Genomic DNA, 8,905 nt, shown 5'->3' with positions numbered 1-8,905 from the left:
GGCTAGAAGACGTTGGGAGTTCCCTGAGAGGTATTTATGAGTCATCCCCGATGTATGTAATGACATTTCTGTCAATGTTTGGAAGTATTCATAGTTATTTTAACGTGACACACGTGCAGGACTTTCAGATCCACCGCATGACACATGCGTCACCTCTGTCCCTCGAATAATAATTAATTTTAAATGATGAATTTGGGACCAAAAGTCATCCATCCCACTCAAGAGGAGCTGGGCTTGTCAGATTGGAGTTATTCTGAGATTTTAAAGATTATACCTTGTTTTGTCTTCCCGTCAATCATGACAAAAAAACCATTTTGCTCGCTTTTTTCAACATTATATCGCTTTTCCCACATTTTTGTCACACTTTCAATGTTTTTGGTGCTTTTCTTGACGTTTTTTTTCCAACGACTTTTGATATTTTTAATGCTGACCTGCTCCGGGATTATTTCAACGGCCCAGTTTTTGGACAACATGAGGGTTAAGCAGTAAAAAAAAACATTATCTGTGTCAATATCTGTTCTGTGTATAGTTTATATAGGCCTAGTTATACTGTTTATAGTGTATGTGTTTCTTTGGATCCGCATGGAAATGCGTTTTAATGTGCTGGTGTGTTGTTTTGGGTCATATTTTTAAACAATTTTTTTTTAAGTTTCTGTCAATATATATATATATTTTTTAAGCTTTCCCACTTTTCCCGACTTTTTGAGGATTATCGTGGCGTTCTTGTCACTTTTTGTCCAAGTTTATGGTCATTTATGAAGTTTTTGTGACTTTTTTCTGACGTTTTTGTAACTTTTTTCCAAGTTCTTGAAACTTTTTTTAGTGTTTTTTCCTGTGTTTTTCATCGTTCTATTATCAGTTTTTCTTTACATGCTATAAAGTTCAATAAAACACCAAAATTCAAAGAAAGTCGTGAACTGATCATGTATTTAAGTTGTAGTGAGCAGTCCACGTTATTTTGTTTTACAGTTTGGTTGAAAGAAACCCAAATTTATGTAGAAACTTATTAAAATGTGGGTCAGATTTGACCCGAGGACAACAGGAGGAGTAATACCTGAAGTTGTATTACTAGTATAGCTGTAGTTAGTAGTATAGTTGCATTATTTCAGGTGGTTTCCATGAAAAGGGCGAGTACTGTATGAATTAAAGTACTCCCAATCAAATATTAGTCATCTATAGTAAATATTCCTTTACTTTGAATTGTAATGCAGTTAGTTATTGTTACTAAAATGAGAAATAAGTTTGTGCCTCTCATAATGATGTTGCATAATAAAACAATCCGTTGCATAAAAACACTTGTGCAGGCTACTTTTTTTTAAGTGTTTTGGACTATGGTGATGTTGTCTACATGCATGCTGCCTCTAGTACTCTCCACCTGTTAGATTCTGTGTAGATTCTGTGTGCTCTGCGCTTCTTAACTTAGTCTTATTCCCGTTCTCATCATTGCACGCTGTATGAACCGGCAGGCTGGCCGTCGCTAATGGCGGTTTTCCACTGCGTGGTATCTACTCGCCTCGCCTCGACTCTACTCTACTCGCCTTTTTTGGTTTTCCATTACGAACAAAAAAGTCCCTGGAACCCGCTATCAGGTACTTTTTTTAGTACTACCTCAGTCGAGGTTCCAAGCGAGCCGAGGCGATACCAAAAGGTGACGTGGAAACCTGCAGACCGCTGGTTGGTCGGATCACCGCGTTGTAAGCAAACAAGAGTGCGGAGAGTGTGTCCAGAACAAACTGGACATTTAAAAAAAAATCTAGCCAGACACCGACAGATTATTGACTCTCTGCACTATTCTCACTTTTCAACTGTTCAATATTAAGGGCTATTAGGGGCTTTATGTCGTTTCCAATATTGCACACTGTTATTTAAAAAAAATTAAAGACAATTTATCAATGAAAAGTTTTTATTTAGCTTTTCAAGTAGCGCATTAAACCCTCCCGGACTTCCCGGTCTTCTTCCTCTGCACCCAGTGACAGTGTCCCCCCGGCTCTGCCGGCCCAGATGCATCCCAGTCGTTGTCATAAGCCTGTCCGTGACTCTCATAAAGATTTTACGAAGCCCAGCAGGTCACAACCGGAGATTTCACCGGTCGGACGTCGCCCACCAGACGGTCTGCGGCGGCGGTTTTGCAGAGCGTGAATGCTCTGGAACACAAACAGTACACAGCATACATGTTGGTGTGTAATCATGGTTGCTAAAGTTCATGTACTCTATATAACGCTAGCGTATAGTAAATACTGACCGGGGCCCCGAACACATGCAAATGTTAGCTAACGTTACCAGGAAACTTAACTTCCCCTTTGATGTCGGCGAACAACCGTCATGTCGACGTCTGAACTCCGTCGGAATTCCCAAACTCCCGTTTTTTCAGCGGTGATTTTTGTCGCTTCCTTCAGCTTCTTTTGAAACAAAACATTTCTTCTGGCTGTGGAGAGTAGCCGACGTGCTGTTGTGAGTCGCGTTGAAAATTACATCATCAGGCGTAGCTATGGTGACCAGCCACGCTGAGGCGTTACTCATTTTGCAATGGAAAACGGACGCAGAATGCGTCGAGCCGAGTCGAGGCAGGTCAAGCCGAGTCAAGTCGAGCTGGTTTCCAGCAGTGGAAAAACGCCATAAGTCTACGTATACATCTTCATTTGTATATTTTTCTATGTCAGGCCATGTTGGGTAAACTGCCGGCTTATTTATGTAATCTCCTCAAGCTGAATTCCAGCCATTTTCATCTCCGTTCCACCAGGTGGCGCTCTCACCAGGTTCCACGGGTTTTTACTGAGCTGGGGAATAAAGCCTTCTCTTACTTCGCTCCGTGGTCACGGAATAATTTGCAAAACTTGCTCCATCTAAATGATCTAGTCCCATTAAATGACTTTAAGGTCATGTTAAAATGCCGTGTAATTCAAAAATGACACTGCAACATGTGACCTGTTCCTTTCATCTATGTGTGATTTTGTCTCTGCTGTATTTCTGTTTTTATTGTAACCGGTGTGCCGGTTTATATAAATAAATAAATAAATAAATAAATAAATAAATAATCTTGAAATGGATTCACTCTTGCTGTGGAAAATGGAATAGTTTCCAAAGCAAATCTTAAAATGGTTTGATCCGATTCAATTGTGAAGCTACGCGCTTTCATATTAAGTAAAGTGTGTTCCAGCTGCTCAAACTGGTTTTCATCGTTGTTAACCGGTTAATGTGGGTCAGTTTGGTTCCACATCTGCAGAGAAGTCTTTGGCGACTTCTAGTGGTAGTTTTTAAACGTCCCCATGTGTCCCCCTTTGTCTCATGTCCTCAGAACAACGTGAAGGACGCTGTGTTGTACCCGTTCTCCACCCATCGGGGTTTCGGACCCCAGCACCAGGGGATCCTGGGATCCTCCGTCCTCTTTGGGACACGTGGACCTGTTGAGACAGCAGACCGGTTAAACCGGGAGTGTGTTTTTAAAGAGCCCCTAGTATAACTCACACCTGCAAGTCCACACAGCTGGGAACACTGAGTCAGCGCTGTGTCATCCCACCTGTTACTAATATTATAATTTATATTTATATCCTACCTGTTACTAATATTACCACTGACCATGTATGGGGCGCCGTTTGTAAAGCGGCTCGTGCTGGAAAAATAACAGCAACATTTTGTCACATTTAGCTTTAAATAATGTTTAAAAGACTGATATGAAATTTTGAGGGTCACTTTCTTGCACATTTACAACAATATTTGTCAACTTGGAAATATTTTAAATAGTTAAATCCAAATATTAAATGTTACACCTAAATTTTAAATGTTAAATCTAAATCTAAATGTTAAATCTAAATGTTAAATCTAAATCTAAATCTAAATATTAAATCTAAATCTAAATGTTAAATCTAAATCTAAATGTTAAATCTAAATCTAAATCTAAATATTAAATCTAAATCTAAATGTTAACTCTAAATCTAAATGTTAACTCTAAATCTAAATATTAAATCGTAATCTAAATGTTAAATCTAAATCTAAATGTTAAATCTAAATCTAAATATTAAATCAAAATCTAAAATCGAAATCGAAATGTTAAATCTAAATGTTAAATCTAAATCTAAATGTTAAATCTAAATGTTAAATGTTAAATCTAGATCTAAATCTAAATATTAAATCTAAATGTTAAATCTAAATCTAAATGTTAAATCTAAATCTAAATGTTAAATCTAAATCTAAATGTTAAATCTAAATCTAAATCTAAATGTTAAATCTAAATCTAAATGTTAAATCTAAATTTAAATGTTAAATCTAAATCTAAATGTTAAATCTAAATCTAAATCTAAATATTAAATCTAAATCTAAATGTTAAATCTAAATCTAAATGTTAAATCTGAATGTTTTGGGTGAAACTAAATATTTAGCTAATATGCAAATTAAATGCCGGTAACCGGAAGTACCACAATAAAAGCTTGAGGAGGTCAGTATGTTTATAGTGTCAAATAACAAATAAAAATCATCTCATCCGGGGATATGGACTCTTGAACTTTGATCGTGATAATAACTACAGTTGTAAAATATTAAACACAGTTGGGGAAAACTATATTTGAAGAGTACTTTGAGTTTTTAGTGTCACTTTTATGAAGTGACACTTTTTATTCAATTTTATTGAAGTGTTTTTGAAATAATATTGAGTAAAAGTTGACATATTCCAGTCTGTGATTATCATCAACATCCATTCCTTTAATTTTAGTCTCAATAATTCCTAATTTCTGCTTTTCTAACTCAAACATTAGGGATAATTTCCTATAAATGAGGTTTATTGACCATAAATTCCAAAAATAACTTTAAAACTAGAGTTAATAAGTTAGTGTTAAGTAGTGTTGAAAACGTCAAAAACATTGAAAAAAAACGTCAAAAGTGTTGATGGACAGGGACAAAAGTGTGAGAAAAAGTTAAAAACATTGATTAAAAACGTCAAATGTTTTTTTTGATTTTCAATTTTGACGAGAAGACAACACGAGGCTACTAATACGGAAACTACAGTAAGTTGCTATGCGCGTGCATGACCACAAGGGGGCGCTGCTCTCTTGTTTTTAGCAGTGAAAACAAACTTTTTTTAACTCACGGAAAGGAGGGACCACTGGAGTGTCTGTGAGTGGAGGAAAAAAAAAATCCACACACCACCGACTGTCTTCACTTTTCGGCTCTGTGTCTCGCGCTAAAATCACCTTTAATCTAAGTGTTTATGCCCCTCGTGTCACTCCCAGCCAGCGTTATGCAGAAGTTAAGTGCATTTAACTTTGCAGACGCAGCAATGGATGCGGACAGTAACAGTTAGCTGGAGAAGCAGGGTGGTGTCCGTCGACAGGTGACCAACTCAAGAAAACGGGACTACAGCACACACCTTTTCATTGGAGTGTATCCCTTCCTTCCGTGAACCGTCTCCCGGTCGCGGGCGCTTCTCCTCTCGGGTTTACCCGCCTCTGCTGGCCCTCTCCCCGGACTCCCCTTCGGTGTTTACCTCGGACGGAGAAATGGAGGAAAAAGCGGATTTTCCCAACGAGCTGCTCGGTAAGATAACGTTAAGTTTCGATGAGATACTCCAGCTTAACGTAAGCTAACCAACTCATACGCAGGCGTTGTTGTTGTTGTTGTTGTTGCTCTCAAATAAGTTAATAAGTTACATAGACTTCTGTATTGTCAGTTAAAATCTTTTATTTAACCAGAAAATCACTGAAAACCCAATATACACTCACGAATACACTCACTAGGTGTATTAAAAAATAGCTAAACACTAGCCTGTAGCCTACATCTGTAAAGCATGAATAGGCTTTCACAAACTCACCATTAAAGCCACTTTAGGAATCCAATGTATCATGGAGCAACTATTAGGCAACATATTGACTTTTTTTTAGGAATAGTCCTACTGGAGGAATAAAAGCACATGAGATAATATTAACGGAGGAGCCTATTGAAAAGCTACAGTGATAAGGTGGCAATTATTAACATGAATACCACGGACACCCCTCACTATTATAGGAGTATTCTGCTGTGTTTCCCTTTTTAACAAACCTCTTCACGTGTAAGTGTTATTCATATATGTGTGTGTTTCTGTATTGGTGTGTTTCAGTAACAAGTTATTTATATGGCTCGAGGGCAAGGCAGTCTACCTGAGAGTGTCTCCTTCTCCACACTTCCTTATCTGAAGAGGGGGGGGGGGGGGGGGGGGGGGGAGAGAGAGAGAGAGAGAGAGCTTTGGGAAAGGGGCGTGTCCTGGGACATTCCTTTGGATTGTGAGATATTATCAACACAGACTTGCCTGGATGACTGAGTGTGAAAAAGGAATTAAAACTGTAAATCACTGCCGTTCCTGCTGGAGAAAGAAGCCTGTGTGTGTGTGGTTGTGTGTGGTTGTGTGTGTGTGGTTGTGGGTGTGGGTGTGTGTGTGTGCATGCATGCTCAAGCTGATGCGTGCTGCAGTAATAGAAGCTGTAAACGGTTATCTTTGAGCTAACCGTGGCCCTCATGCAGCCGGTGTTTGGTAGAAGTCTGCCCCGTTAACTAAGTTGCTCTCAACATTATTGAGTTAATGGATTAGTCTAGTCTCAACTAGTCCTGCCCGATTAGTCGTTATAACATCGCAATCCAATTCACCCTGTCCACGATTTCATTTTTAAAGAACTTCAATATAATTCTCAGGGTTTGACCTGCGTTGACTTTTGACACTTCTGGACTGAAGCGGTTGCCTCTGGTGTTTTGGACCAATGTCCAATGTCCAATGTGTTGATATTTGAGTATTAAACGGACCAAATAACACAAATAACAAGGTAACGGCAGCAGGTTAACATAGCTTTGTGTAACTGATGCGTTCACATGGACTCTCTCTCTGTCTGTCTGTCTGTCTGTCTGTCTGTGTGTCTGTCTGTCTGTCTGTCTCTTAATGTGTCTCTGTCTGTCTGTCTGTCTGTCTGTCTCTTAATGTGTCTCTGTCTGTCTGTCTGTCTGCCTGTCTGTCTGTGTGTCTGTCTATCTCTTAATGTGTCTCTGTCTGTCTGTCTGTCTGTCTGCCTGTCTGTCTGTGTGTCTGTCTGTCTATCTCTTAATGTGTCTCTGTCTGTCTGTCTGTCTATCTCTTAATGTGTCTCTGTCTGTCTGTCTGTCTGTGTGTCTGTCTATCTCTTAATGTGTCTCTGTCTGTCTGTCTGTCTGTGTGTCTGTCTGTCTATCTCTTAATGTGTCTCTGTCTGTCTGTCTGTCTCTTTCTGTCTGTGTGTCTGTCTGTATATTTCTTAATGTGTCTCTGTCTGTCTCTATGTCTGTGTCTGTCTATCTCTCTGTGTCTCTATGTCTGTGTCTGTCTATCTCTCTGTGTCTCTGTGTTTGTGTCTGTCTAGCTCTCTGTGTCTCTGTCTGTGTCTATCTATCTCTTTATGTGGTTCTGTCTGTGTCTCTGTCTGTATGTCTATCTCTCTGTGTCTCTGTCTGTGTCTGTCCATCTGTTTATGTGTCTCTGTCTGTGTCTCTGTCTGTGTGTCTGTGTCTGTCCATCTCTTAATGTGTCTCTGTCTGTGTCTCTGTCTGTATGTCTGTGTTTGTCTATCTCTCTGTCTCTCTCTCTCCTGGACATTAGAAATTAAAAGTAAACCCAGCACGGGGGGGTGAGTCAGCCTCACCACCCCGTGTCGTGCTCTCTGTTACGGCGTCTGCAGCCCTGTCTCACCCTGTCTGTCTCACCCTGTCTGTCTCACCCTGTCTGTCTCACTGGACACTGATGAATGGGGCTTTCTGTTGCCGGCTCCAGCTGTTGGGACAGACTGTCCTGACGCTGCTCATCACCAGCACTTTTAAAACTAAAAGAAATGTGGTGTCGAGGATTTGTCCTTCATGTGCACGGAGGCCCAGCTGGTAACAGAGAGTTTCAATGGTCAGAGAGGACAAGGATGGGGGGGTGATGGGGGGGGGGGGGGGGGGGGGGGGGGGGGGGGGGGGGGGGGGGGGGGGGGGGGGGGGGGGGGGGGGGGGGGGGGGGGGTCCTTTGAATCTGACCTTTTGGCAGAGTGATGAATTACTGAAAATAGAAAATTCACATTTAGGAAGCTTGAATCAGAGATTTTCTACTTGCTAATTTAAGTTAATAGTTGACAACTAATAGATTAATCTAGTATTAATGACTTAACCCTTGTGTTGTCTTCCCGTTGACCTGCAACGTTTGTGTTTTTCAACAGTTTGTTGTCCTTTTTCTACACTTTTCCAAACGTTTTTGTCTATTTCTTTTACTACTTTTTGTTACTTTTATTGACGTTTTTTATTCATTATGTTTTAGTCAATTTTTTAACAATTGCTTTGTCACTTTTTTACAATGTTTTTGATGTTTTTTTGTCACTTTTTCCTATTTTTTTCGGTCACTTTTTCAGCGTTTTAAAAACCAAACAATGTTTTTGTAGTTTCTTTTAACATTTGTCACTTTTTTCAACTTTCTTTTCTGATATAGAAAGTTCTTGTAAACCCTTGAGGACAAGACAAGGGTTAAACTTTTTGAATGAGAAAGCTGTTGTTCAAATCCACATTTTTATGTTAATGTAAAAAGAAAAGATGAGTGCAGGATTGTGAAGCCGCTTAAGTGTTGGAGCATCCAACCAAACGTTCATATGAGACATGTCGTACGGTTATTACAGTACAGAAGAGCCCGACCGATATATCGGCAGGCCGATATTAGGCATTTCCCGGTCTATTGGTATTGGTAGTTATAATGGCCGATTTGAAATATTCAATTATCAGAATCATTTATGACTAATGACAAATAAATGATTCTGATAAATGAAAATAAAAAAAATAAAAACGGACGGTCAACCATGTAAGAGTGATGGTGTTAGACATAGTCTGTCCACCAGAGGACGCTCTACAACGTCCCTGTTAGTGATGGCGTTACATAGTCTGTCCACCAGAGGAC

At 39.6% G+C, this 8,905-nt stretch overlaps 1 protein-coding gene across 1 annotated transcript in view; it reads left to right on the top strand.

Annotated features, from left to right (window-relative positions):
• LOC117956496 (secretagogin-like) overlaps positions 1-8,905 on the top strand; it is a 19,692-nt gene that overhangs the window by 4,005 nt on the left and 6,782 nt on the right. The gene's annotated exons all lie outside the window — the stretch shown is intronic.

Source organism: Etheostoma cragini, chromosome 14 (assembly GCF_013103735.1).
Source record: "Etheostoma cragini isolate CJK2018 chromosome 14, CSU_Ecrag_1.0, whole genome shotgun sequence".
NCBI classification, from domain to species: Eukaryota; Metazoa; Chordata; class Actinopteri; order Perciformes; family Percidae; genus Etheostoma; species Etheostoma cragini.
Note: the sequence above shows the minus strand (reverse complement) of the source record. Positions and strands in the feature narration are given on the sequence as shown.